Source organism: Alligator mississippiensis, chromosome 5 (assembly GCF_030867095.1).
Source record: "Alligator mississippiensis isolate rAllMis1 chromosome 5, rAllMis1, whole genome shotgun sequence".
Lineage (NCBI taxonomy): Eukaryota > Metazoa > Chordata > Crocodylia > Alligatoridae > Alligator > Alligator mississippiensis.
The window spans coordinates 55,714,959-55,741,926 of record NC_081828.1 but is presented as its reverse complement, the minus strand read 5'-3'; the positions used below and the strand labels follow the sequence as shown (position 1 = coordinate 55,741,926).

The 26,968-nt window shown below is 43.6% G+C and overlaps 1 long non-coding RNA gene across 1 annotated transcript; it reads left to right on the top strand.

Moving 5' to 3' along the window:
- On the top strand, nucleotides 1-22,114 carry LOC109286326 (uncharacterized). The gene is made up of 3 exons (XR_002094326.2): nucleotides 1-64; nucleotides 4,205-4,245; nucleotides 20,122-22,114. It is a non-coding gene; the product is annotated as an uncharacterized LOC109286326 (long non-coding RNA).
- The last annotated feature ends 4,854 nt before the right edge of the window (nucleotides 22,115-26,968 follow it).

Genomic DNA, 26,968 nt, shown 5'->3' with positions numbered 1-26,968 from the left:
GCGGAAGTGCCTGATCCACACAGACGCTGCAGAGCTGGGTTGAAGTAACATGCTGCTTCTTCCGGTAAAGTTTTCTTTCTTTCTTTCACATCTTCAAGCAGTTAGTGGTTTACCTCCCAGAGAAGTATCAGCTATAGAAGCAACAGATTATCCATGATTTTGCAGATAGTCAACCTAACTTTAACTTTACTTGAAAAATACTGTTGTTGTTCTCATTCAGAAAGATGAAAATAGATGTATCTGTTTTGACCTTTGGGAACTGAATTACTCTGTGGAAAACCTCTGTTTTGCAAGAACTTAGGACTACGTCTACAAGAGAGCTTAGCCACCTAGTTAGGTGCCTAACTGATTTTGTTTTCAATGGGATCTAAATGCTTAAATACCTTTATGGATATGACCTTTATTTGTTTATGTGGATATGTAAAAATTAATTTCAAAATTCGTATTTTGCAAATATATCACATAATTAACACGCAGTGACACAAATCCTTTTGATATATTTTTATGCTAATGCAAATGTTAACTAACTATTTATTTTAATGGAATGAGATGCTTTACAGTTAGACTAATACAGAATCTGGTTGTCTTTACACTGGTGCAAAAAATCTGATCTCACACTGGTGAGATGAGAATGAATATTTTTTTTGTCTCGAGTCTTCTGCATTTAACAGATCAATAGAAATATATTTCAGAAACTAATCAGTTGAAGTAACAAGACACAAATCGGTATTTCTAAAACCGGCCCTCATAGAAGGACCCTTAGAGCCTAGAGACATGATATGATATGATATTGTTTGCAATGTGTATTAGCAAACAAGAGAATACATAGTCCTACACTGGTATAATTTCCTTGAATATGGTACAGAATTACACTAGGAAAAAAGTTTTAAATGTAAGTTTAAGTGTCATCTGTTTGCTTCCACCCTGGACAGCTGTTTGTTCAAGCTGTAAGCTATGGGGGCATGAGTGATCAAGGTAAATCACTTGTGTGGCCAGGGTGAGGTCCAGAATCTGGGATCAAGGTTGTAGAACTGGAATCAGGAATCCAAGGAGTCAGGGGTTTAGAGCCAAACTCAGAAGCCAAGGTCTGAAGTCCAAGGCAGGGTTACAGAGCCAAAGCTAGAATCCAAGGTCAGGGTTGCCAGGGTGAAGTCCCTGTAAGTACATGTGTTAAGGAGGTTTTTGTTAAAAGAAAAAGATGCTGAAAAATAGGGCTTTGCATCTAAAAGTTATAAAAATAAAATCAGTGACTGCTGAATAAAGCAGCTGAGAATTGCCTAAAACATCCTTTGCCAGACTTGGTTTCTGAAATCTTGGATATGTAATTCACTTTCCTTTATGATATAGTCTCTCTGGCCATGTCCAAATGAGCATGGATGTCTGTTTCCCCAGAGACAAGAAGCAGCGGCACACCTTTTATGGAACACCTATGCCACGCATCCTCTGACACATGGCAGGTTACCCCAGGTAGGATAGGGAAGGCTGGGGCCAGCACTGGGCAGGCCCCAGAAGCCTTACCTGGGGTCCTGGGGGCCTCCTGGGGCTACAAGGGTGGCAAACCTGCCATGGCAGCTGGAGTGTGGCTCTGGCCAGCTAGGCTCTGGTTTTGGGCAGCATTCACAGCCTCCATGTGCATTGCTCCATTTTTATTTTTTTTTGTGCAGGTTTTTTGATTCCGGGATCTCTTGGGGTCAACCCCCCCCCCCCCCCCCCCGCTCCATGCTGCTACCTTGCAGCATAGAGAACAGCTGAATGTGTGGTGTACAGCGCTGCAGCCATGTCTGCGGTGCCACATACCACACAGTCACGCTCGTCTGGACATGGCCTTTGTGGGTAAATATTTCAGGACTGGATAACATGGGGGAGGAAAAGAATCATGTCAGTAACATAGTTTCTATAAAATGTTTTAATTACTTTGAGGCAAGCACTGAAGCTGATAGGAGCATAACTCTTACAGCTGTGTTTTCAGTAAGACACAAATATATAATGGAAAGAAAATCTATTGCCTGATTAGGCAAATTAATCTTTGCCCATGTTTCCACGGCAACACAGATGGTAAGGAGTTAGTAATTTGTGACATAAAAAATGTGAGTTCAGAAAATTCCTGGGAAAATTACTGTGACATGGTAAGGATAAACTGAATATTGGGGGTGTGAGAAGCGGGCAGTGTTCAGTTCGGATTCCGCCTGATTTGGGGGATAGTGATTCGATTTGCTGATTCAGATCCCTGTCCCAATTCGATTTGGCCAAATCTGAATCTGAAGATTCTATTCTGATTTGGAGAATCAGCAATTTGGCCATAGACACAGCTTTACATACCTTGAGTTACTAGGCGCGGCTCATGAACGCTGAGACGGTGGGGTGGATGGAGCGTCCCATGGGAGCACAGGGAATGCTCATTATTTCATTCATGAAAAATGACTAACTATTCCATGGAAAGGTAGTATGTAAAAGGTTATCAAGACAGAGTGGAGAATTAAAGCTTAAATCAACCTAAATTGCTAAAAGTTAAAGAATAGGTTGGAATATTAAAGAAAAATGAAAGACTATTGGATGCTACATAGTACCAAGACTACCAATTCAGATTATTTATAAGGAAACATTCAGTGATTAACAAACATAATTCAAGCATGATAGGCTGTCATTAAAATACTCGTGCAACATGATATTAATGAAAAGACAAAAGCACAGAGGTTTGACGATATTTACTATGTACAGCTGGGATTGGATTTACAAGTTGAAATAATATCCAAACACCTAACCCAGCAATTAAAGTTAAGAAAATTTGCTATTTGGGTATCAGGGAGTAAAAGCAACAATAAAAACCACCCACTGCAGCAAAACAATCAGCTGCAAGCCAGTGTGTCTGTTGATGAAGCCAGATAGGATGATTGAAATATGCGCTGAAAGACCAACAACAACAGATCAGTGCTTTATCCCCCACTGGTAAAGAAATTAGCAGGAATACATGAATTGCCATACAATTAGTTTGATCAGCCATGCAAGCAAATTACAGCCTTAAATCCCATTTAATCCCTCAGAGCAAACAGGGAAGAGACTTTCATAAAACAGTCCAGATCAAGAAGGGAAGATAATGGTGGGGTTATTATATTTTTGTGTGGAAAACCACACCGCTTTTGGATTATTCAGAAATTAGTTTGTGATGTGCTTGTTAAATCAATTAGCCTCAGCCAACATGTGTACACGCGTGCTTCCTTTCATTAGAGAAGGAAAGCTCTCAGAAGAGAGTAGAGGTGCTTGTATAACATTCATGTCATAATATAGGACTGTGTTTTCACCCGTCTATAAATTGTTTGGGGATGGTGGGTGCTCCTTTTACCTCAGCATTGCTGCTCTGATGTGACTGTACTCTACATTTATAGCAGACCACCTGTAGCAGATTTTGCCACTGGACAGCATCTTGCCAGTTTACATTGGAAGAAACTACTCTGGACACTTGCTATGTGTTACCTGAAACATAAATGTTTAAAATTATGATAATCATACAGTACTGATAGAAATAAGTAAACGGTGAAGTCTTTATATTGCATTTATGAAATAACATAAATGCTCCCGTCTTGTTACTGGCCCAGAGCAGTGAACTTTAAAACAGATTCTCAGGATCAGACTTCAGTGATATGGCTCAGAAATGTTCCAGTTCACACCAAGAAAATTGGCCCTCATAAAATAAAGAAGGGATATGGACAAATGTTAAAAGATAGTCATGTCCTAATAGAATGCCACATTAATTCACATACCGCACACATCTTTTTTCCTAAAACCCAGCCCTCCAAAACTGGGGTGCACATCTTAAGCAGAGGAACTGATTCTCCAAAATAGAAGCTTGGAGGAGCAGAAGCATAAAGACACTGTACTTTGAGATGGCTGCCTGCTTTTCTCTCCCTGTCAGCAAGCATTTAGAAGTACAGGGTCTTCATGAAAAAGCCAGCTCTAGGTCATGGCTCTGGAAAAATATTTTTCCCCCACATTCTGCCATCCAACAACAAGGTGCATATCTTATTTGTGGTGTGTGCAAAAATATGGTGAAAGAACAGAAAGTTATAAAAAGACACTCTGCTGCTCTACTGCTGGCAAACAAAAGAGAATATTATATTGCTTATAAATTAAATGCATGAATGACATCCTTTCCCATACAGCCATTGATCTATTTATTTTTAAGAGCTCTGCTTTTCTTTTTAAACAGGAAGGAGTCTGTTGATCTCTTCCAGCACTGTGTAAGATATGGTAAGCATTTCTTTGTAGCTACTTCGCACTTGCAGCAGCTGTCAGGCGCTTTAACTTAAAGATAGGGAAATTATATTTTACTATTTCGGTCTCCTTGCTCACTTTTATACTTGAAATGAGTAACTGATCTTTTGATGATATTAGCATTTTCAAGAAAAGTTATGAATGCAAAACTGTGGAGTAAGAGTTTTGAAACAATGTCTTTCATTGTAAACTCACAAGATTCTCTGGGGGCCCAATTTTGATATCATGCAATCTAACTTTAATATCACTTTAATGCCACTGACTTCAGTGGAGTTACTCTGTATCAACTACCTCTGATAAACCAAGACCAGAGTTAGGCACCTGTAGTACAAGTTATTTAAAATTAACTTAGTGGTAAAACATTTCAGGATAGTCATCTGTTGATGTTAATCCAAGCAGCATTTTTCATCTTCTGAGTACTTTACACATGTTAAATCATTCTCATGATAGCTCTATAAGGTAAGTAGTCTAGCATTATTGCTCGTGTACTACTGATAGAGAAACTGAAGCAGAAAAGTGAACTGTTGAGAGCAACAAAAGCAGTAAGTGTCCATTTGCTCTCTAGTAGTAGTCATGGTGTTAGAAATCAATAGAACACTTTGTCCTATGGCCTTGTTAAATCAGCGTAGTCAAGTCAGCATACAAGAGAAACTCTTAACTGTGCCTCCAAACTCTACGCAGGGATCAGAACACTGCTTTCCAGCCCTGAGATCATGCCACCAAACCACATTTCCAATGGGAAATAAACACAGTTATGTTGGTTCTTTTCCTTAATCCTCAGCTTTATTTTACTGTATGTAAATAAATAGTGTTATTGAGTTACTTGTGCTCATAAGAGGAAAAAGCAAGATACCACAAAGGAAAACTGGGAGGAAGCATGGAAATTTTACTAATGATAAATAAGAAACTCCCCTCCTCCCACAACCCTACCACAACCCAGCTTTGTTGATGAATTCAGATTACAGCTCTTCCAGTCCTGTGACACTCTTACATAAGCTAGCATCAACATACCAAACTGTGTGTGGTTTTTTGATGTAGGATGCTAGCCACTAATACGCCATTTAAAGCCTGAGTAATTCTGTTCACATTGTTCCTGAATAAACAAGCCACATTTATATGGGGATTTTATCTTATCATAATGCTACCCATCCTAACAGCGAGCCATAAAGCTGCATGGAATCTATGCTGCAGTCAGAAGTGGATGCAGGAGCAGACACTAGTGCCCCCCTCACCCTCCCAGCCTTCTCCCCTCTACCAGGGCAGGCAGACTGCAACATGGGAGCAGCAGCTGGGGACCTTTATAAATCCTCAGGAAGAGAAGAATTTCCCACCCCCCTTTTCCTCTGTGCTCAGAGGCATGTCTCATTGTCTTCCCTTCTCCCCTAATGCCTGCCACTGACATGTCCCTGCTGTCCAAGGGATGAGGGGAAGTCCTTTCCCACTCTAGCCAAGCTGTACGGGGCCTGGGCTCAGCCCAAGACAGTGACAGTGGTGGTGGGCAGGTTCCTTCTCCCTGTGCCTACTGCCAGGTTGATGGGGAACTCCCAGGAGGAGCAGGCAGAGAAGGAGAATCCAGCTGTCCTGAAGCCCTGCAGGAGCAGGACAGAAGACTCCCCTCATACCCAGGACAGCAGGGACACCAGAAGCAGCAGGTGGGGGATGGGGAAAGGGAGGGGACATGTCTCTCAGTACGGAGGGGAAGGGAGTCGGACTGTTCTTACCTTCTTTAAAAAATCCCCTATACATGGTCAGAAAGGCTGGGCAGGGGCGAGGGGGTGGGGGAGGCATACACCATGAACCCCCTCTGGATCTACCCCATGATTTCAGTATTGTGTTAACATGGGCATTTGTTTCTTCTCTTTCTACAGCAGTATTTCTCACACCATTTGAAACCACAGACATATGGTTAGGTCTCTAGTCATTCAGGTGCCCCTCTCCAAGTAGGACTGGTGGTGTTTAACTTCTGTCCCACTCTGAACAACAAAGTTGGAAACTGAAATATGAACAAATGGAAAGTTGTAAAAGTCCCAAAATGTTCAGAGCAATGAAAGTTTCATATATGTCAATCATGAAAATTAATGGCTCAAAATGCATTCACTGACATGAAGAACAGGGAAGGGTTTTCATTTAACAATGAGTTGGCACTGATGTATTGTAAAATGATTAATTGGCCTAACTTTAAATATCTGTCTCCAGGATTTGAATGACTATTTATAGAATTTTATGGAACATGGGTGTCAAACTCACCCAGTGTCCTGGGCTGGATCCAGACCATGGGGTTGGGTGTGTGAGGCAAGCAGCAGTGGTGGCATAGGTAGACATAGTGGTGACAGAGCCAGCAGTGGTGGAGGTGGTGGGGCAAACAGTCACAGCATATTTGGGTTCTAGAGAATATTCCACTAGGGCAGGGGTAGCATGGGCAGCCTCTGTGTGTGGCACACAGCAGATCAGGGAGGGAGCAGACAGCACAGCAGCAGAAAAGCCAGGGAGCAAAAAGCAGAGCAATTGATTTGGCAGGGAGCAGAAAGCTGAGCACCAAATTGGACAGGGGAAGGGGACTGAAGTGTCATTTGGGGAGGGCAAACAGCTTAATTTGTGGCATGTCTGCCAGAAAGGTGGGCCCCCACTAATCTAGGGTATCTCCTCTGCATCTAGGTTCATCTGCTTTTACAAAAATGTATCACTGTACTTGTAACTATTTCATAGGGATATGCTGATTTAATTTACTTTGATTTTTATAGCACATCTTAAATTTTAGGCTTTAAATCACTCTAAGACCTCCATTATTTTCAGGATATTAAATGCTCTGAGTCAGTTCTCTAGCATTTTTTTTATTATAAGATACTGTTTGGGACATATTCTTTCCTTGAATGCTAAGGCCCTATCTGAACTAAAAGTTGAGAATTCTTGCTTTTTTTCTCTGAAGTATTATGCATATACCTTTTCTTGTTTTATCTCACTGCACCTATTTCCAGCCTTGGCAAAAATCAGGAATTTCAGAAATAAGCAGTGATAATAAAAGGAGGAGCCATCTCAAGTCCTGGGGTGACTTCACCAACCCCAACCAAATCAGCTTTGATTTGTGAGAATTTCCTGACAAACTGGAAAGTGATGTGACATGATTGAAGAGTATTTACAACCAGAAAAAGGGAGATTCAATAAGTATGTATAATTCATAGCCCTTTAGGGATTTATAGGTCCTTGTCTCTGCCATTTTTAAAACACAATCCCCACAAATGTGCACACTGGAAAAGCAGATAACACTTTCAGTAAGCTGTCCAAATGAGTTTAGAACAATATAAAACTCGCATCAAAATGAAGCTGCTTGTGTACAAAGCCTGAGTCCTCAGTATCCTTATGTATAGCAGTGAGACATGGTCAGCATATGCATACCAAGAAAAGAAGCTGAACAGCTTCCACCTACACTGTTTACAGCACATCCTTGGGGCAGCTCCCAGCTGTAACTCACAAGTGTTCTGCAAAGCATTTTGAGTTACAACCTTACCCCAAACCAAACAAAAGTTCACTGTTGGTTCCAGGAGAGAGAGGGATCTAGCTGCAGGCTGGCTCTGCCAGTGATGGCTGTTTTCAGAATGGGAGAGAGGAAATACAGCAGAGGGAGCTCATTCTTGGGGCTCCCCAGCCAGCGCTAAAGGGTGGGGTGGGTGAATTGGAGCCCCCACCACCGTCAGCCCCCTCACCCCATCCTCTGAAAAAACCCCAGACTGAACTTCCTCCACTCCCTTTCCCCCCTCCTATTCTGAAAACAGCAGCAGGATATGAGCTCCACAGCCACAAATTACAAAAGATGCTACATTTTGAAACCTCTTTATCTGATACCTTATGCAATGAAGGGTCAGATTTTCACCCAATCAGCCATATTTGAAGCTGTCTGTGCACTTGTGTTTGGCCACAGCTTTCTGTGGCCAGATCAGGCAAAAAATGTCACTTCTGTCTGCACCCCAAGTGGCAAGACAGAATCACCAACATAGAGGTCATTGCTAGAGCCAACCTGCCAACCATCACTACACTGCTCAAAACAGTGGCACCTATACTGGCTTGGCCATCTCTGCAGGATGGAAGGTAGGCGCATCCCAAAGGACATCCTATATGAGCAAATGCAGGTGGGAAGAGAACAGTAGGGTGCCCAAAACTGCACTTCAAAGAAGTCTGCAATCAGGATATGTAGGCTTTTGGAATCAACCCAAACCTTTGGGAAGCCTTTGCAGGAGACAGAACAAAGTGACACTCCCTTCTCAATCATGGACTCCAACATCACGACAAGAAATGATCACTCAAATTACGACAGAAATGTGATAGAAGGAAACAGCTCATCAGTACAGTAACCCCTAATGTGACCACTGGGGCTGGACCTGCAGATGTAACATCAGTCTTTACAAGAGAAAACGCACCACCAGTCAGTAGAATAGCTGCAATATCCACCGTCAATCACTCACTGATGAGCAGATGCCACAGTACACCCACAAAAGCATATTGCCAAAAAAAAATGTACATGTGCAACTCCACATTAGGAAGACTCCCAGGCCAACACCAAAAGAAAGGGTGCTAGTGGAAAAACTTTGTAGCATGAACTATACCACCACCGTCTTACTGTGATTTTGGCCATCTTTACTCTTGAATTTTATTAGTAACTAGTTGCCCTGCTATAATATTTTACTATTAGTTAACATTTTGTATGTGTGCATTAACCCCTGCATGCCAAACACTGAAAAAAATAACCATTTATTGTCTTTCGTATCTTGTTCCTATGATATAAAAGTCAGTGAAGGAAACAACCACTTTAAACCCCCATGTACCAAAGAAACAAGGTTCAAAGGTTCTCCTGATCCCAGCAGCTTTCTCCTGAAATTTAATGTACGCCAACTCCTGTAGTCAACGGTACACAAAGGGGTGATGAGCCTGCATCATGTCAGGGCACATTTCACTCCCCAGACCACATTCAGAGGTACCCTCTTAAAGCTGGATCAATGTGCAGCAGCCTTCTACAAAAGTCCAGAGCAGGGCTCAAGCTCATGTCTTTATAAACAGGGGTTCTCAACATTTTTAGACCTAAAGCACCCCTCATTAGATCTAAGGCACCCCTTGGAAATTGCCAGATCTTAGCGTTCACTTGTTTTTTTGACTACGGAAAATAATAAAGTTACAAAGAACTCAGAAAGGCCACAACAGGTCAGAATATTTTTGACAATATGAATTCCTTTTTAAAATATCTGAATTTTTCTTGTGAATCGTGTAGATGTTTGCATACCCAACAGTGCACCTCAGGACATCCCTAAAAGGATCTGGCAGCACCCCAAGATGCCATGGCACCCTTGTTGAGAACCACTGCTTTACAGCTATAATGAGATAGCTTAACCACTCTGATATCAACCTCACTCTTGTACAGCATATGGCATATTGAAGAATCATAACTACATTTCAGAACTTTGGCAGATATCTCCGGCTGGCACAAAAGACCTCTGGCATGCATCCAAACAGAAGCTACTGTTTATTTCTTCCTAAATCCCATTTCTAATCTGATATCCCTGTTCTGTAGGTACTTAGCTAGCCCTGTTCAGGCCTTTATAAAGGTGATGCTTTTATGTACATGAGGCAAGTAATTATAAGGCTCCTAAGAAGTCAAAGAACAAGTTGTCAAATGCATATTGTGCACATCTAAAAATAAATTCATAACCAAGGTCATCACAGGTACAATTTTTGTGTAATTATGTTATCTGCTTTCACTATGCTTCTACTTGCTGTTTGGAAATGTCTATAGAATTTAACACATGCACAAATCTTTAAAGTATCTAATTTGCAGGGTAAATAGATTGGTAAATGGGTGCAATTCTGCAAGCCCCTTATGTATATGATTATGAAAAAAGGCCAAAGTGGGCAAACATTTTATCCTGCAGTTATTGTAGGGAACACTGGGGAGGCACAGTTTGAGCATAGTTCCTGTAAATAGTTTTATAAGCAGGGCATCTTTATGCCCTTTTCACCTAAGTGGCAGAAGGAAGTCTAGGCCTGAAAACACACCAGTCTAGGCCAGACACTGCTCTCTGATTGGTTCTCCATGACTTTGTTTCATTTTATTGGGTGAGTATTGTCCCCTAAAGTTTTGTAATGGTTTTTGTGCCAAGGGTGACTGACTGTGCCTAAAAAGAAAGAGTGAGGCTTGGAGAAAGCTGGAGAGCATTGTCCTAGGGAAAGTTGGAGAAAATCTCAGGGAGAACAGAGTAGAGAGAAAGGGAAGACAGAGAAAAGAGTCCAGTCCCAGGGGATGCCTGTAGACATGTGGGTACACGATATTGACATGCTGTAATTACAGTGCATCGGGAGCAGACTCAATTGAGTTTGCTGAGAATGCTGTGGCTGGCCAGCAGGGGGTGCTCCTTCTTTGAGCCACCCACCTCACTGCGCCTGACCACCTTCCAGGCTCCAAGTGCTTCCCTGGGGGTGCCTCACGTCTGGCCGACTACCTTCCTAGAGCACACCCGCTAGCCTGGGGTAAAAACTGCCACAACCCAGGGCTGGGCTTTATTCTGGTTCTGTTCACCCTGGGAAACACAGACCTAGTAGCCCTTGAGGGTACTTGACTCACTTCAAGCACTTGGGGGTGCTTCTCTTAGTCGGAAGCACAAGTAGTGGTCTCCCTTAGTCAGCCGAACCAAGGGGACCCCAAGGCATAATCTAGACCCACTCCCAATAAGTCTCCCACGCTAGGTACAAAGGAGAACTTTATTGGTTACAAGGAGTAGGTTTGGAATAGGGGACAGGGTAGAGCAATATCAGAGAAATCCCATAGAGCAAACTGGCACGGCTGGGTAGCTTTTGATCACACATCTGAGTTACTGCAAGCTATATATCTAGTTAGATCTCCAGTAGCTTACTCACAAGTATCATCCAGAGGCAGGTGGAGATTCCCTCTGGAGGCAGGCAGTTCCTTGATCATGAGTTTTGAGAGACAGAGCAAGTTTCAGATGGTCCAGCTCTTCTCTCTCTCTGAGTCTTCCTCATGGCTGCTGCCTCCCTCCTCCTGGGCAGTCCTTAATTTATATAGCCCTTATGACCTCATTTACCTGGTCCAATGGAGGTCAGCACCTGTTGGCTGTCAGCCAACCAATCTGAAATGCATCACTAGTTGCTGGGCAGACTGGCAGTTCCTAGCTCCCCAGGGAGTCCCAGCCCCTCACCCAGGTATGTGATGCCAGTCTTGTGTACTCAGCATCCCCGCACTTCAAAATGGTGGTGGGGGCACATTAACTGAAGCTCATCAAGCGAGATTTAGTTAAAGCACCCCAACTGCCATTTTGAAGTGCAGGGCACTGAAAACACGAGACACTGCAGGTGCTTTAGAGAGCCAAGAGCCACTCTAATTAAAGTGCCCCTTACCCCCAGACCATGTATAAAGATGCCCGGGGAAGAGAGAATGCAGTCTGAGGAAAGACAGAAGGAACTGAAGTGGCACAATAAAGACTCCTTGCTTTTGAGCTGAGCTGTCTGCTGTGATATTTGGGATGTTGGCACTCTGACCCCCTTGCTCTTTGCTTTGAAGAAGAACATACCCCCTTTCCTGTGAGCTAACCAAAAGAAGATGTCTGAGGCAGGGTTGCTATAGTCAGAGCCAGATAAACCCTTTAGTGGGCCCTAGGCAAAAACCCATGGGGCCCTACTTTTTTCACGCAATAATTATAATATGTAAAATAAGCACAACTGAGCTCCTTCTTCACTTAGGGCCCTAGGCCTGTGCCTAGTTTGCTGTGCATTAATCTGGTCCTGGCTATGGATCACTGAGGACATCAGGGACAAAGAGGAGCCAGGATCTCAAACCAGAGGCTTGCCCCTTGTGGTACTATACCAGGGCTGACTTTCCAGGCAGTCCCATTAAATCAGGCTTGTCCACCATACAGCCCACAGGCCACCATGCAGCTCGCCAAGTCATTTTCTGAGGCCCAAGGTCCCTCGCTCGGGACAGGCGGGTGGGGGAGGGGAGGGGAGCTGCTCATCCCCGCAGGGCCAGGTTCACATGACCTCCCACGCCACATGAGCTGGGTCCTGCTGACACCCTGAGGGCTGCGTGGCACCAGTTGGGCGTCTGCTGGGTCCCTGTGCCCTCCCACTGTCGCCCCCACGGCCCCAGGCAAAGTCCCGTGCTTGACGGGACAAGCTGAGGCATGGCCAGGCTGAGTGGACGGCGGGATGGCCAGATGTGCCCCCCTCATCCTGCCCCGACCTCCAGCAGCCTGCTGGCCCCAGCGTGTGCTCCCCCAGGCGGGCAGGAGGGGAGCCCCCAGCCCACGGGGCCAGTGGGGGCCATGCCAGGCATGGGGGTGGTGCTTGGCCTGGCTCAGAAAGCATGGAGAAAGGCACAGGAGCGAGAGCACGGCCCCAGCCCGCTGCTCTGCCGCCCTGAGGCCAGGACTTCGCCTGGGGCCGCAGGGGCAGCAACAGCAGTGCAGTCTGGTGGGGCACAGGGATCCAGCAGATGCCTGGCCTGTGCCAGTGCTGGGGCCTCCCTGGGCTGGGGATTCTTCTGGGTCCCGGTGCCCTGTGCCCGCCATACGTGCCTTGCCGCCTGTGGCCCCGGACAGGCAGGTACTGACCCCGCTGTGGGGGGCTGCAGCCGCAGGTGGAGCTGGCTGGAGCGCAGGGAGGCAGCCCTGCACAGGCGGGTGGCTGGGGGAGGCTTGCACAGGTGGGCACGCACCCCCCTGCACCCTACACACGGCCGGGGCAGGGGCAGAGTATGCACACGCATGTACATGCAGGCAGGGGCAGGGATGAACACAGATGGATGGCCAGGCAGGCAGCATCCAGGGGTGAGTACAGGTATGCACACACATGTGCACACACCCAAACACTCAGAAACACACATGCATGCACATATGCGCATGTGCATACCCGCCTCCACACACACACGCTCACACACACAAAGTTGTGGGCACTACATGCACACGTGTTCTCGTGTACATCCCAGGCCATATAGCCCCCCTTCTCTCTTCCTGGCTAGCGCAGGGCCAAGGGGGCACTCCATGGGCAGAGATGCCTGCCCCAGCCTCCAGCACCCACACCCACTTTTCCTGTAACTGGTTTAAAGGCTGCCTCTGGCATGAACATGGTGGGTCTCACTACCCCACACATGGAAAGCCCATGGGGCCACCTTGCACAAATGCAACCAGTAGCAGGGGTTGGCTCATGGAAGGCATTTTTACTGGTGCCAAGGGGCTAAGAGACACTTGGGAGGGAAGTGGGAGTTGGTGGGCAAGCAGTGCCTGCAGCCTGAGTGCAAATGAATTAGGGTTAGTGTGGACCCAGCTGGACAGGGGAGGGGAAGTTGAGATGAGAAGGAAGGCAGGCTAGGGGTAGCGGCTATGTATTGCTGCGAGATGGAACTAGGATGCTGTGGGAGGGGAAACAAGGTCTGGTGGCTTAGAGCAGGGGGCCTGGGACTTTTACCTAATCATGCCCTGCCTTGGGGTCCTGGCTATAGAGGAACACACAGCTGTGGTTTGGAATGGAAGAGACCAGGTGGGCACTTCTACTGCTCACCATCTCTCCTCCCCCAGAGTGATGCTCATGTATATCAGGCTTGTCCAACATACAGCCCGCGGGGTGATAAAATATGAATATGGCTTGCCGGCCCACTGGGTGATAAAAAGTTCATAATTCAGACCCACATTCAAAAAGGTTGGATACCCCTGCATTAAATGCTACAGGACTTTTCCATAAGGGCATTTTAATCTAGGTTGACAAACTGTAAAATTGTCAATGATTATCCTACCACTGAATTATTCGATTTCTTAGGCACTCTTGTGCTCCAAAGAGTTGATTTGGATTGGCTTGCCTTAATTTTTTGCCAGCCTCTCAAAGAATCTTGTCCTTGAGTTTAACAGAAATAGTGTCAAGCTACTAAAAAACAAAACCCACGTGGTTTACAGTACAGTGTGTTCATACAGAAACAAAACTACTGGGGAGGGGAGAGATCTATTTGAAATAAATGAAGTAGATTAGCAAAGGAGGAAGTAGGCAAACTGCACATGAAATAAAAATGTAATTACTGGACAGCACTCTTTCAACTCCGAAAATCAGTTCACAAATGTATCAGTAGATCAGGTTTACAGGTGGACTAACTTACAGTAAAGATAGGGTCATACAGGAAAACATTAGTAGGGCTAGGAAAAAAATTCTGATGACCTGATTATACTTTCGCCACTTTTCCCACACCAACACTCTTAAGCCTCCAAGGATTTACAAGTGTAATCACAGAGCATAAAGTTAAGCCTGTGGAAAACTGTTTGTTTAGGAAGTAGAAAACAAGTATCAATGTATGCAATTAACTAAATAGAGTGAAAGGGCAAAGCCATGTTTTTACATCAGTAATTACTTTTTACAAAAGTAATAAAATACTTTTTTTGATCTTCATTTCTGCTTTGTGCAAATCAGTATGTTCCCAGTCCTGCTAAATTTTATACGAAGGCTTAATTGTGTTCACTGTGAGTATTCCCACTGAACTCAGCAGGAAGCCTATAGGCAAACTTCACAAAGCATGGGCCTAAATTTTTCCATGGCGGTAAAGATATGATGTTGTAATCAATCCATCCCTAGCAGGAGGATAGAAAAGGAGATGTGAAGTACAGTTTGTCCATTTTGAATATCTATGATCACATATGGGCATATGTTCACCTTCTAATGAATCTAAAGAAAGTTTCCCATTAGTCATCCTTTTAAAAACACATACATGTTCAGAAATATATCTATATGTGCATGTACATAACACTATGGTTAGAATGATGCCAAAAGACAACACCACCAACTTAAAGCTGTAATTTCAGTCCAGATTTGCAAAGATATTGAAATGACTAAACATGCAAATTGTGATCAACTGAAGTGATCCCAATAGTGCTGAAGTCCAGGAGACTGATAAGTGTTTCTAAAATCAGGGAAGCAAGGCTTGTTGTGGATGATATCTTTTACTGAACTAACTGCACAGTTGGGATAGACCTAGACAAGTTTTTGAATGCAAAGTATTGTTCATCACATCCTAATAAATGCTTGCCCTGGTAAAAGCTTGTCTAAGTCTGTTCTAACTATGCAGTTGCTCCAATAGAAGATATCACACACAAAAATCCTCTCTCTCACAATTCCTGGACCATCACAGCTATATCAGTCCAACACTATATAAAATCAGGGCTTAGGTTATGAAAAATGGTACTGTCTTTTTAAAGAAACTTTTCAAATTACTTTTTTAATAGTTACAGGGTAATGAACAGCTTCAATTCTAGTGATAAGAAATATTTTAAATATCCATTCAAGCATTTTCATATAGCATACTCTTGCTGATATACTTGAAATATTACACTGGCAATTATTAATGTATTAATGAACAATGATTACTATCATTGTGAATCTTATTGTAGACTTTATTTTGCATCAAAATGTGTCTATTTTTTGTTAATACTCACAGCTTTCTCACAGCTGTTTTCCAGGTTGTTCTTCTTTCTGAATCCACAGCAGGTCACGGCCTCATGATTCATTCAGTTTAGTCACTTCACATGCTAAGACCACAGTTGTTCAATTGGGATGATTCACCAGACTAACTGATCAGTATCATTCTATTCAGAAAAGGGGGCAGAAGTCATGCTTCAATCTTTCATACATTTTTAGACATTATTACAAGAACTAGGGGTCACAAAATAAAACTAGTAGGCAGTAAGTTTAAAACTTACAAAAGTAAGTTTTCACACAGCATGTAATTAAAGTGTGGAACTCTGAATAAGAACTTCTTAGGCTTTAAATGCTGGAGGCTCCAAGTGTGAGGAATAGTGCAAAAAACCCTGGTCAGACCCAGTTCACTCTTGCTTTCAGCATCCACTCTCTGCCACTGTGTGACAGGCCTATTTGATGGGTTTAGGCCCATCATGAAAAACTATAAGCCTCTCTTAATAAGGGAGGCCAATGTGAACACATCAACTGATTACTGGGGGCAGAGACCAGCCTCTAGGCCCTGAGGAGGGCCTGGTGGAAATCTGGCAGCTCCTCCAGGTCTTGCTTGGAGAGACCTTGCAGGTATAAGAGCTGCTGGTCATATCAGAGCCCTCAGAAGAAGTAGGGAAGGTGCAGCCAATCAGGCGTGACATTGCCTGGCTACCAGCACTGTGCACAAGCATCTGCAGGGCCTGAAAACAGAAGGTGTGGACCTGGCTGTGGAAGCAGACCAGAACCTGCCCACCATCCCACAAGGGGAGGCTCAAGATGTCTGCAGAAACCCAGTGCCATCCTAGCCAGACACCCACCGCACTTCTCTGGAGCCTAGCTAAGAGCTCTGGGGGTATGGCCAGAACATTGAAATGGTGCCAGAACATGGACAGGATCTGCTGGTTGATGACAGTGCCCTCCTATGAAGGGAGAGACATTGTAGCAGGCCTGTCCATGCCTGCAGTTGCTCAGACATCCTGACCTCTAGCTGGTGCCAGTTCTCCAGTGAGGAGGAGAGACTGGAAACAAATAGACCCCCAGATAAAGCAGCGAGCCTAAGCTCCATTGGATGTTCTAAAGTGCAGGTGGGAGTGAGCCCACCTGCCACCCACCATCAGGCTAGACCTTTTGACCCAGCTGACCAGGGCAGATGAGGCTGCTGAGCAGATAGGGGAGTGGTGGCAGTGGCAGATAGGAGCAAAGTGGCAGCTGGACAGGAGTGTGGGGCCCGTGCCCCCAGGCCAGGACCAGCTGGGACCCAAGGCAGGGCAGCAGGAGTGCAAAGCCCAGGCCGGTGGGAGCATGGGGTCCACCTGGCTCCATCGTGTGGAAAGTGCATGCAGTTCCTGGGTTCTCCACTCAACCCACGTGCCTCTGGAGGGAGCCCTGCGCAATGGAGCTGGCAGCCTGGCCCCACTTACTGCTATGCGCAGGTCATGAAGAACAGCAGAGAGCTCTGTGCTATGGGGCCAGGACTGCTCCGCCCCTCTCCTGCCGCCATCACCAAGACCCATGACCTGAACCATTGGCTTCATTGCACAGGGCTCCCCCCACTAGCACAGGGCTCAGGCATGTAAGCCCCACATGATGGAGCCAGCAGCCCGGCTACATGCAGTCCTGGGGCTCGATGGAACTGCATGCCACCAAGAGGCTCCATTGCGAGCATCCCTGTGTGCAATGGAGAGCTATGTGTAAGTGAGACGTGTTTGTAGAGGGGTCCCACATGCACACCCCACCATGTACATGGACCCACAACCCCTAACCACACCCCACACCCAAAAAAACCCCAGTCACCCCCCTCCACTCACCCCACAGCTCCCCACAAACCTCATTTCCACCCATACGCACACCCATATATCCCCACAAATACTCCCCCCACAAACCTGACACACACCCCATGTCCACCCACACACATACCCACACATCCCCATGGACACAGTCTCCCACAAACCCCCCATACCCACCCACATGCCACACACACACACACACACACCCCATCCCCTACACCCCACATACACACACGCCCACACACATACACCCACAGCCCCCCACAAACCCTATAACTACTCACCCATACCCACCACACCTCTACACACACACACAATATATAAGAGTAAGACTTCATTTTGACTTATGAAATCACCTCTATGTACACTACACAAACACAATGAGGACAAAAATATTTTTTGAAATAAAATTAAAATATGTTATTGTAGATGTTTGATTTTTAGCTTGGCAAACCCCCTTCCCAATAGTAGTATTTCCAGGGTTAAGAGGAAGGGCTTCCGGTGGCAAAGATCAGGGGTTCGGGTGGGACTTCTAGTCCCAAGATGGCAACCAGGGTGCAGAGCAACCACCAAGGGGTGGGGCTACCCTTACACCTCACCAAAACTCATTAAGAGACCCTCCAGGCAAAATAATTGCCCACCCCTGGCCTATGGTCTAACCCCATAAGTAGTAGTGTCAGTGGGCATACCTATACGTGTGCTTTAATGCTCATTAGCCTATTTTAATGCACATTAAAGTGGCACAAAAAACCCCGTGCTCTTTAGCAAATGCACATTAAAATTTACTAATGCAAATGTTTCTAGTACCTCACAATGGAGGTACTAAATTTAATGCATATTACCTAAAGTGCATTAATGAATGTGTAGATGTGCCCACCATGTTCTTATGACATTAGACCTAACAAACACTTACAAAAAGTATTTGCTCTCCACCTTTGATAAGGTAGGCACCATTCTCAGGTGGTATTAATTTAGGAATGTTAGATATGTTTAATATTATTTTCCTTTTTTAAAACAGAAATATTCATTTAGTTCCTGCCTACCAATCCTAAAAAAGCTTAATTTTTTTATCGGTTCTAAAACATGGCATGGACCAGCCTCTCTATCTTTTAGAGATGTTGATGCCTCTGTTCCTCTTATCTCCAAACCTTCAGAAAGCTCAAATCAGGATCCAAAAAACATGATTTACCTTTGTTTTGGCCGGGTCCAAACCACTGAATGCTTGCATTTTGGACCAAGACTCAAATTTTATCACATTTTGCAGCTTTCCATGTATTTAGTCATCCAAGACAGTGCTCAGAAGGCTGTTTCCTAGGTCCTGAATAAGTTAGGTAGTTGTCTACATCAGCATTTTTTCAGAAGGCTCTCACTACAACAGGTACAATGTAAAGGTTACCATTCAACCTGGCCTTACTCAAAACTGGCTCAATGCTTTGCGACAAGTCTGAAGGACAGGGAACTCATCTCTTTGGAAATTCTCAGTGAATTTTCACCCTTCAAAAAGGGATGTGAAAATTTCATCACATAGTAACAGGATATAGCAGAGGATGCAACACTGTTGAAACCTTGCTGCTTTTAGGCAAAGGAAGGAGGTGCAATGTCCAGTAGGGAACTAATTTTGCTTGTATACAGACATAACTGTATTATTTATATGCATACCAGATAAGGACAAAACTCACTTAACTGCATAACACAAGGCCAGTCCCAATTAGTTGCTTGTTGCTTACATTGTAACAAGCTCCATTTTTCTCGGTATCTGTTAAATGCACAAACCATTTAAGGGCATAGCATCTGTCTACTGTGTGATTAACTGTATGTACTCTATTTAACTGTGCTAGAAAAAAGGAAGGGAAAGCAGCTGTCAAAGGGCTGCTTTTAAAAGCCTTGAAAGTGATGAAAGCTAGTTAGTTTTGTGGCTCTCTCTTCTCATTTCAAGGCTTCTAATGGCAACACCAAAACTGACTGTAGAAGCCATGAAAATGAAAGGAACTAGAAGTTTTAGGGCTACTAATACCACATGCTAATACCATGACAGGGACAGTGATTTAACCAGTTCTGGTATTAGTAGTCTCAAAACTGACAATTGCAAACCTAGTTATTTGGTTTCCAGTTTCCTGGTAAGTGCATAGCTTTTTGTCAGTCTCAAGGCTATGAACTTTAAAAAGTACACTGTAGTTGCTATGTTGGTACAGTCTTTCATTATGCTACATTTGCGAACCATAGAGATGTCACTATAACCCCATTCTAATCAGGAACTTAGTACTTTAATGTTGTACAACAGACAAGCAACATATTTCCTATCATGATAAAATACCATAGTCTTGAACCAAAATCTGAAGCAAGTGGGAAGATTACATTTTAAAAGAAAAACTAAAATGGGAGGGAATCAATAAATGTGGTGCCAGTACTTAAAATCTTCTTCAATAGACTCTGTGCACAGCTACTATCAATAGTTCACACTAAATGGAGAGAATAAACCATTTATAATGACTGCATAGTTCAGGGAGTACAGCATGCATCTTGTAAACCATTGGTTATAGATCTAGTTCTCACCAAGACCTAATCCATTTTTTCCTTGCATATGCAGGGGGATCAAGCAGATGGTCACATAGGCCCAACCTACGTGATGCCACTTGGGCTGAAGTGATGCCACCTGTACTATTCTGGCTCCCTCTTGTGCAAAGACACCATAAGTGGCAGCATTCTACCCACTTCATGCACTTATCATTTGGGGTGGAAAAAGGCTTCATGCAACTCTTCTGCTGCCCACTATCCAGCAGCACAAAACATAGCAGAGTATATGTATGGTCCTATATTTCTAAACGTGGGTGAGAGGGGCTGTTTGTTGTAGCCGTGTTGTTCTAAGGACATAGGCAGACATAGGCACTTTGGGTATAAGTGATATCTTTTATTAGACCAACTAAATCATTGGAAAATTGTTCTTTGCAAGCTTTCAGGCACAAACACCCTTCTTCAGGGATAGAGAGAGTCTGGTGGTGTTTTGGGTGCTCTCCTGGGTAGACTAGAAGCCAAAATGCAAAATGCAGGTCTGTGAAAATGCAAATGTGTGGCAGTGATGATCAGAGGGAATAGGAGACAATAGGTGTGAGATAGGTAGGTAGGTAGGTAGGTAGGTAGGTAAATGTAGATGAGTAATTTATGAAAACCTCTGAGTCTGCCTGTAACTAGAACTAGAACTAAAAGTCCCAGGCTCACCTGCACTGGGACATTTTGCATCATTTTGAATCTTTAACTAGTACCTTAGCTACTATAGCTGCATCAATGCCATCCCCTAGATATTTTGCCCCCATGTAATCTGAGTTGCAACAGTGCAGCAAGCCACATCAGGATAACTACCTTGATGCCAAAAAAGCCAGCAAAGAGAAGGCATAATTTTCCAGATACCCATTATTATGTGAGCCAAATGCAGGTGTCTTAACTTCTCCTGAGACAGATGCTCTAATTTCAGGACAAGTAACCTCAGAACAATTTATGGGGCTAATCACCTTGCTTTCATAGGCCATATAGTCCTCATGAGCACATACGTTGTGATACTGCATTCACCTGTGAATTTAAGTCATTTGTAGTTTGCTTCTGCAATTGCATATGCCCAGGATAGCTCAGTGCTGAATGAACAGTCAAGTGTTCAGGGACACAAATAATATCCATCTCAGAGGAATAAATTAGGAAGGGAGGGGGGAAGTTGCTTATGTTGCATATGTTGCCTTTCTTAACTGCAGAGCTAACAAGAAACTGCCACCAATATGCAAGCAATAGAATCAGATAGGGTGGAAATGGAAAATACCTATTACATCATGCAGTCTATCTCCCTGCCGGTGCAAGTGGGTTCCCTTCTATGTGACATTCTTTTTTTAAATATCCTTTTTACCTAAAGAATATGGTATGATATATTGCAAGAGGACAGTGACTCATCAACCCTGGACCAGAAGTACAATCCTTTACCATAGCAACTAGTTAAACAATTGTGATATAAATATACCATTTCAATTATACTGGAGTTTGATGTAGCCAGAGATTTAGGAGACTAGTTGAGATCCAAATTACTGCCAAGAGGTTTATTTTTCCCTTTGCAACTCAGACAGCATTTCCTTTTAGTCATATCATACTGTTCTTTCCACCAGATGGTTTGCTAGCTCTTATTCCAGCTAAATAGGATTTAACCAGATTTAGTTAATCCCCATAGTGGCCATCAACTAAACGTTAACAGTCTGACACTGATCAAGTCCTCTGGGATTGCTCCCCCCATCCTCTCCCTCAAGATGCCTTTTTTTACATTTATGATCTTTCCATGGTAGACAGCAGAGAACCATTGCGTCCCACTTCACCAATAGGGTTTCAGGGTGCCTACCAGGTTTCTGGATGAATGATATAGCAAGGTATTTTTAAGGCACAAATATGAATGCTCAGAAAAGCTTTCCCTACCATAAAATGAAACAAGAATTTAAATGACTGTGTAAACTGGATTCTGATCTGCATGTATATATTTTGTAAATAAGTTCTCTCTTGTTCTTTTTTGTTGTATTCAGTACTCATCCCGTTTTCTTTCTTTTTAATGTGTTTACCTTTGTTGCTTATTAAATTTACAATAAACCTCCACTAAAATATTTGTGTTTTCCCTTGTGTTTGCCTCTCTTCTTTCAATTTTTGGGTTTATGTTTTTCACTGTATATTGCAGAAAAATAAATAATCTACTGCACCTGTAAAATCTTATTATATATTAAGATTAACTATTGGAATTATGTACTTTAGCATTATCTTTAATCTCTAGAGAGCTAACTATAAATTGCATGCTGAACTTATGTTATTTTCATACACTTGATTTGGAATTCAAGGAGCTATCTTATATTTTCTTATATTTTCTTTCCCAGTGTCCCTCTGACAAGGGACACCTACAAAAGAAAGGTAGAACCAATGTTGTTTTGAGTATTTCTACTCTGGTACCAGTAAATATGGGTGTATCAATCTTCAGCAAAAATCTGACTTTCTAAAGACTGGGAGAGTATGAGGCTAGCTTGTCTGATGACTGAGTATCAACAAATACCACAGCACTGATATGCGGTTATTGCCATTGGACTAGGCTCCCCTGACTAGTCTTGCCCTCAAAAATGTTTTAGGGTATGTACAAACATTAGACTTAGATTGACCTAACTAGGGTTAGGTTGAGCTAAGTGCTGAACTGTACTCATGTTCAGAAACATTCAGTCAGGCAAAAAAAATGGCCTCTTGATCTAACTTAGTTCACCCATGTGCAAACCATACACTTAAATCAACTTAACTAGGGTTAGATTGATCTAAGCGTTGATTGTACATATGTTCAGGAAGGTTAGATTTGGCAAAAAAATAGCCAGCCTGATCTAACTTTAGGTGGTGAACTATGTAAATCAAGCTAATCCATACCCAATGTAACCTGAATGTATGCACCAGTACAGCCCTAGACGGGCAGCCCTCAACTGAGGACCAACCAATCCCTCCCGTAGACCCACTACACCACCCCTGCACACTCACCAGTCCCCTCCCAGACACACTAATAACCTCCAAGAACCTAACCCTCCCCTCCTACCCCAACTTATGTAGATCATGTTCCTGGCACAAGTCCCACCACCAGCAAATGTGTGCACAGCCAGGACCTGATCTATAATCATATGGCTTAAAGTGAGCTGTGTAACTGTAGATCAGGTCCTAGGAACATGTGTACCCATTAACAACAAAGCCCCATGGCTGGAAAAGCCCAGCTGCTTCCCCCCAGCCCAGGGCTGTGCCTTTCCTATTCCCCTCCAACCTGGCTGGGCATATCTTCATGCCTCCCAACCCCACCTACACCAACAGATAACCCCTCCAGAAGACCTGCTAGCCCCCTGATTCTGCCAACCCCCCATGAACCCACTAACCCCCTGATCTGGCCAAACCACCCTCAAACCTACTAAGCACTCCTGCAGACCTGCCAACTCCCTGATGGCTCCAAACCTCCACCCCCACCCCTCCTCTAGCCTCTCTAGTCCTGCCAACCCCCACAACCCACTAACCCCCACCACAGACCCACTAGCCCCGCCAATCCTGCTAACCCTCACTCCACAGACCCACTAGATTCTTCCCACCCTTCCCTTCCCCCTAACTTACTTAATCAGGCTCCAGAATGTCTATATGATTTGCAAGCTATCTACAATCATGCTACATAAAGTAAGCCATGAGATTATAGATTGGGTCCTGGGAATGTTTGTACATAGCTCAACTATCTTCTGCAAAGTACTTTAGAGTCTAGGAACTGCTTGGAGTCAGAATGGTTCTGCAGAGGTGGCATTTCCAGTATCTACATGGAAAAGGAAAGATCTACACACGAAGGCTCCCCTCAATACCTGGATCCCAAAAGAATAATTTAGACTGTTGATTGATAGGGGATATTTTTATACACGATTGGATTATAAGAGAGTAGCTGCAGATGCATTGAAATCATGTTGCAATATCTTTGCAACAGAAAGAAACAGCAGCATAGTTTTTGTCTAGTGATCACAATGTTATGGCAATATTTTTTGGAAAGTTTTGATGAGACAGCCATGATCTCCTTTATGCAAACTGTCCCACCAGCATCCAGATTACAGCAGCCCCTGGTTCTGTTAAACTTGGTAAGGCAAATATACAGGTATCTAGCAAAGTAGGTGAAAGGACTTAGGCCCTGAGTTTCCTCACACATACATATGCTTAACTTCACACATCAATAGTACCATTCACTTCAGTGGCTACTCATATGTATGAAATTAAGTACACACCTAAGCCTTTGCAAATACACATCTTTAACCGATATGCTACAAACATTTACAGATACTCAGTGATCCCTTTTTTTCCTCCAATCCAAGCCAAATATAGGTGCTGTACAAGTTATGAGAACTCTTGTCAAGTTTCAGATGTCCATTCTCAACTGTTTTTACATTAGACCTGGTCAAAAAATGTGAAAAAAATATTTCTTCTACTTTCCCATAACTCAAGAATTAGTGTAGGTATTTTTTACTCAAACTTTCCAGAAATATGCATCTTCAGAGACTAACCATGCAAAACTTCAGTCTGAAAAGAGATTTCAGAAAAAAGATGATGAAAACAGGAGAGACTGTTTAGCTAAAGTGAAGCATGTATAACTATTATACTATGGTACTATAGTATATAGTACATAGTACCATAGTATAACAGTTTTATAGCATAATTCAATAATTCTTTAGGTTTTCAAAGGCTTCTCCTCAGTCTTTTTCACACAAACTCTCCACTCTGCCAATACTTCTCCCTTTAATTGCTTCATAGTATATTACAGCAAACTTTTTGCCTCATCCCAAACTCTCAGTGAAGATTTCAACTGAGAGTTTTGCCTTGTTGAAGGATAAATAAATTTAGATGCAATACCGTAGTGTAGCCTAATTTGTTTGTAAGTATGTATAATGCTATTACATGGGAAAACCAAAGACAACTATTACACCAGCTGCTATATGCTAGGACAGCTTTTATCATTCATTTTTATAACACCCTAAAGTGGGTGCCCTGTTCTTTGTGTTAAGCTTATCTACCTTTTTTTCCTGCTACTTTCTAAAACATTCTTTCAAATAATTTTTTCTGAGGGCTTCATCCTAAACCCAAAGGGAGTCTTTAAATTGACTTCATTGGGCTCTGGATTAGTCCTTAATTGCAAAAGTTCTTGGTCCTGAAGCCACTCTTTCTCCATTGAATGGCCTTTGCTACTTTAAAATAGGGTATTTACCTACATTTGGGAATCATCTACCCTCGCTCTCAGCATCTGAGCTCAAGGGCGTGGTGTTAATGAGCAAAAGCACATACTGTAATTGCTTAGGCCCTGATTCAGCAAAGCATTTTAGCATGATTAATTTTAGAGACCTGAGCAGTCCCAATTACGTCAATGTGATTACTCAGATGCTTAGAGTTAAGCATACTGTCACATACCACGATATCCTGCTAAGAACAGGCTTGGTTCCAGCTTCCATACTACAGTAGCAACAGTTAAAAAAATCATGAATCAGAACTTTTTCTCCTTCCCAAAATAAAGATATAGAGATGTGATATATGTATATGGAGATGGATATATGCACCTTACACTATCCCTGTCTTCTGATTTTTCATCTTCTCTACTTATCTCCACAGAGTGTACTTGTGTGGTGTGGTCATTTCTGTGCTGTCACTCAACAAGTGTACAATGCATGATGCAATTCTCATCCTTGCTGCAGGGGCTCTTGCTAGAAGAGAAAACTAGGTCAGTCCAGCTAAATATGCACCATGCTGCTGACAGTGCAGAGGGCTACCAACTTCTGCCCAAAACCAGAAATTCCAGTAAATTAATATTGTGTTCCCCTGTGCTGCCCACTCTCAACCTATCAATTAAATACTCACATCTCTCCTCGTACTCCAGATCTATTTGGTCATCCCTTAACAATGTTTTTTGTATCTCCGTTCCTCACATTTGTCTTTATATCAGCTTTGTCATTCTGCACCATATCTGCCTCCACCCTCAAGGCCCATGACAACATCATCACCCTGCCACACCATTGCCCCAGCTTACAGACCATGCCAACATTACTTACTACCCTGCTGTACATATGCCTGTAACAGGGGTCGAGCCCCCGTTACAAAGAGGCCCCTTTAAGACTAGCAATGAACCCTTTGGGACTAGCAAGGACCAGGTGCAGCTGAGTAGGCAGTGTGACCAGAAGGATAGAGTGGCCTGGACAGATAAAAGCACACCCAGCAGAGGGGAAAGGTCAGTAGGGCCCTGACCATAGAGAAGCCTAAATCCCTAAATCACCTGTCTGGAGGAAAGAGGGCCTTGCTAGACCCTATAAGTAGCCCTGGAGGGGAGGAAGTTATTAGTTTCTTAAACAGCAAGTCTGTGGGGTGGACCCTTGAGATAAAAATGTGTTTGTCACTCCAAGGTGGTGAAGAAGTTTAGGTTGAGGATTATTTTTTTTTGTCTTTTAACACTTTTGTTAGACAAACACCTAATGGACTGGACGTAGCTGTAAGGGGAGATGTAGAGACTGCAGGACAAGGTGTCCTAACACCCTAACTAGCTGACAGCCCATGAGGAAAGTTAGCAGTGTAGGTAAAGCATTGACTAGCATGATTGCAAAGCACAAAGTCACAGGTTCTAACTCTATAGAGGGGTGGAAACCTAGGAGTAGTCTAGGGTGTCTATACATATAGTTGGGGCAGGGGGTGCTTTAATTAGAGAGGCTCTAAGAGGGGTTATTAAAGTGCCTGCAGCATCATGGGTATTCAGCATCCTGTGCTTCAAAACAGTGTCAGGGGCATTTGAGCTAAAACACATTATACAGGGTTTAGTTAAACCACCCCCACTGCCATTTTTAAGTGTGGGGGTGCTGAATACATGTGACGTGGAGGCTGCTGGAGCGCATTAATTAACA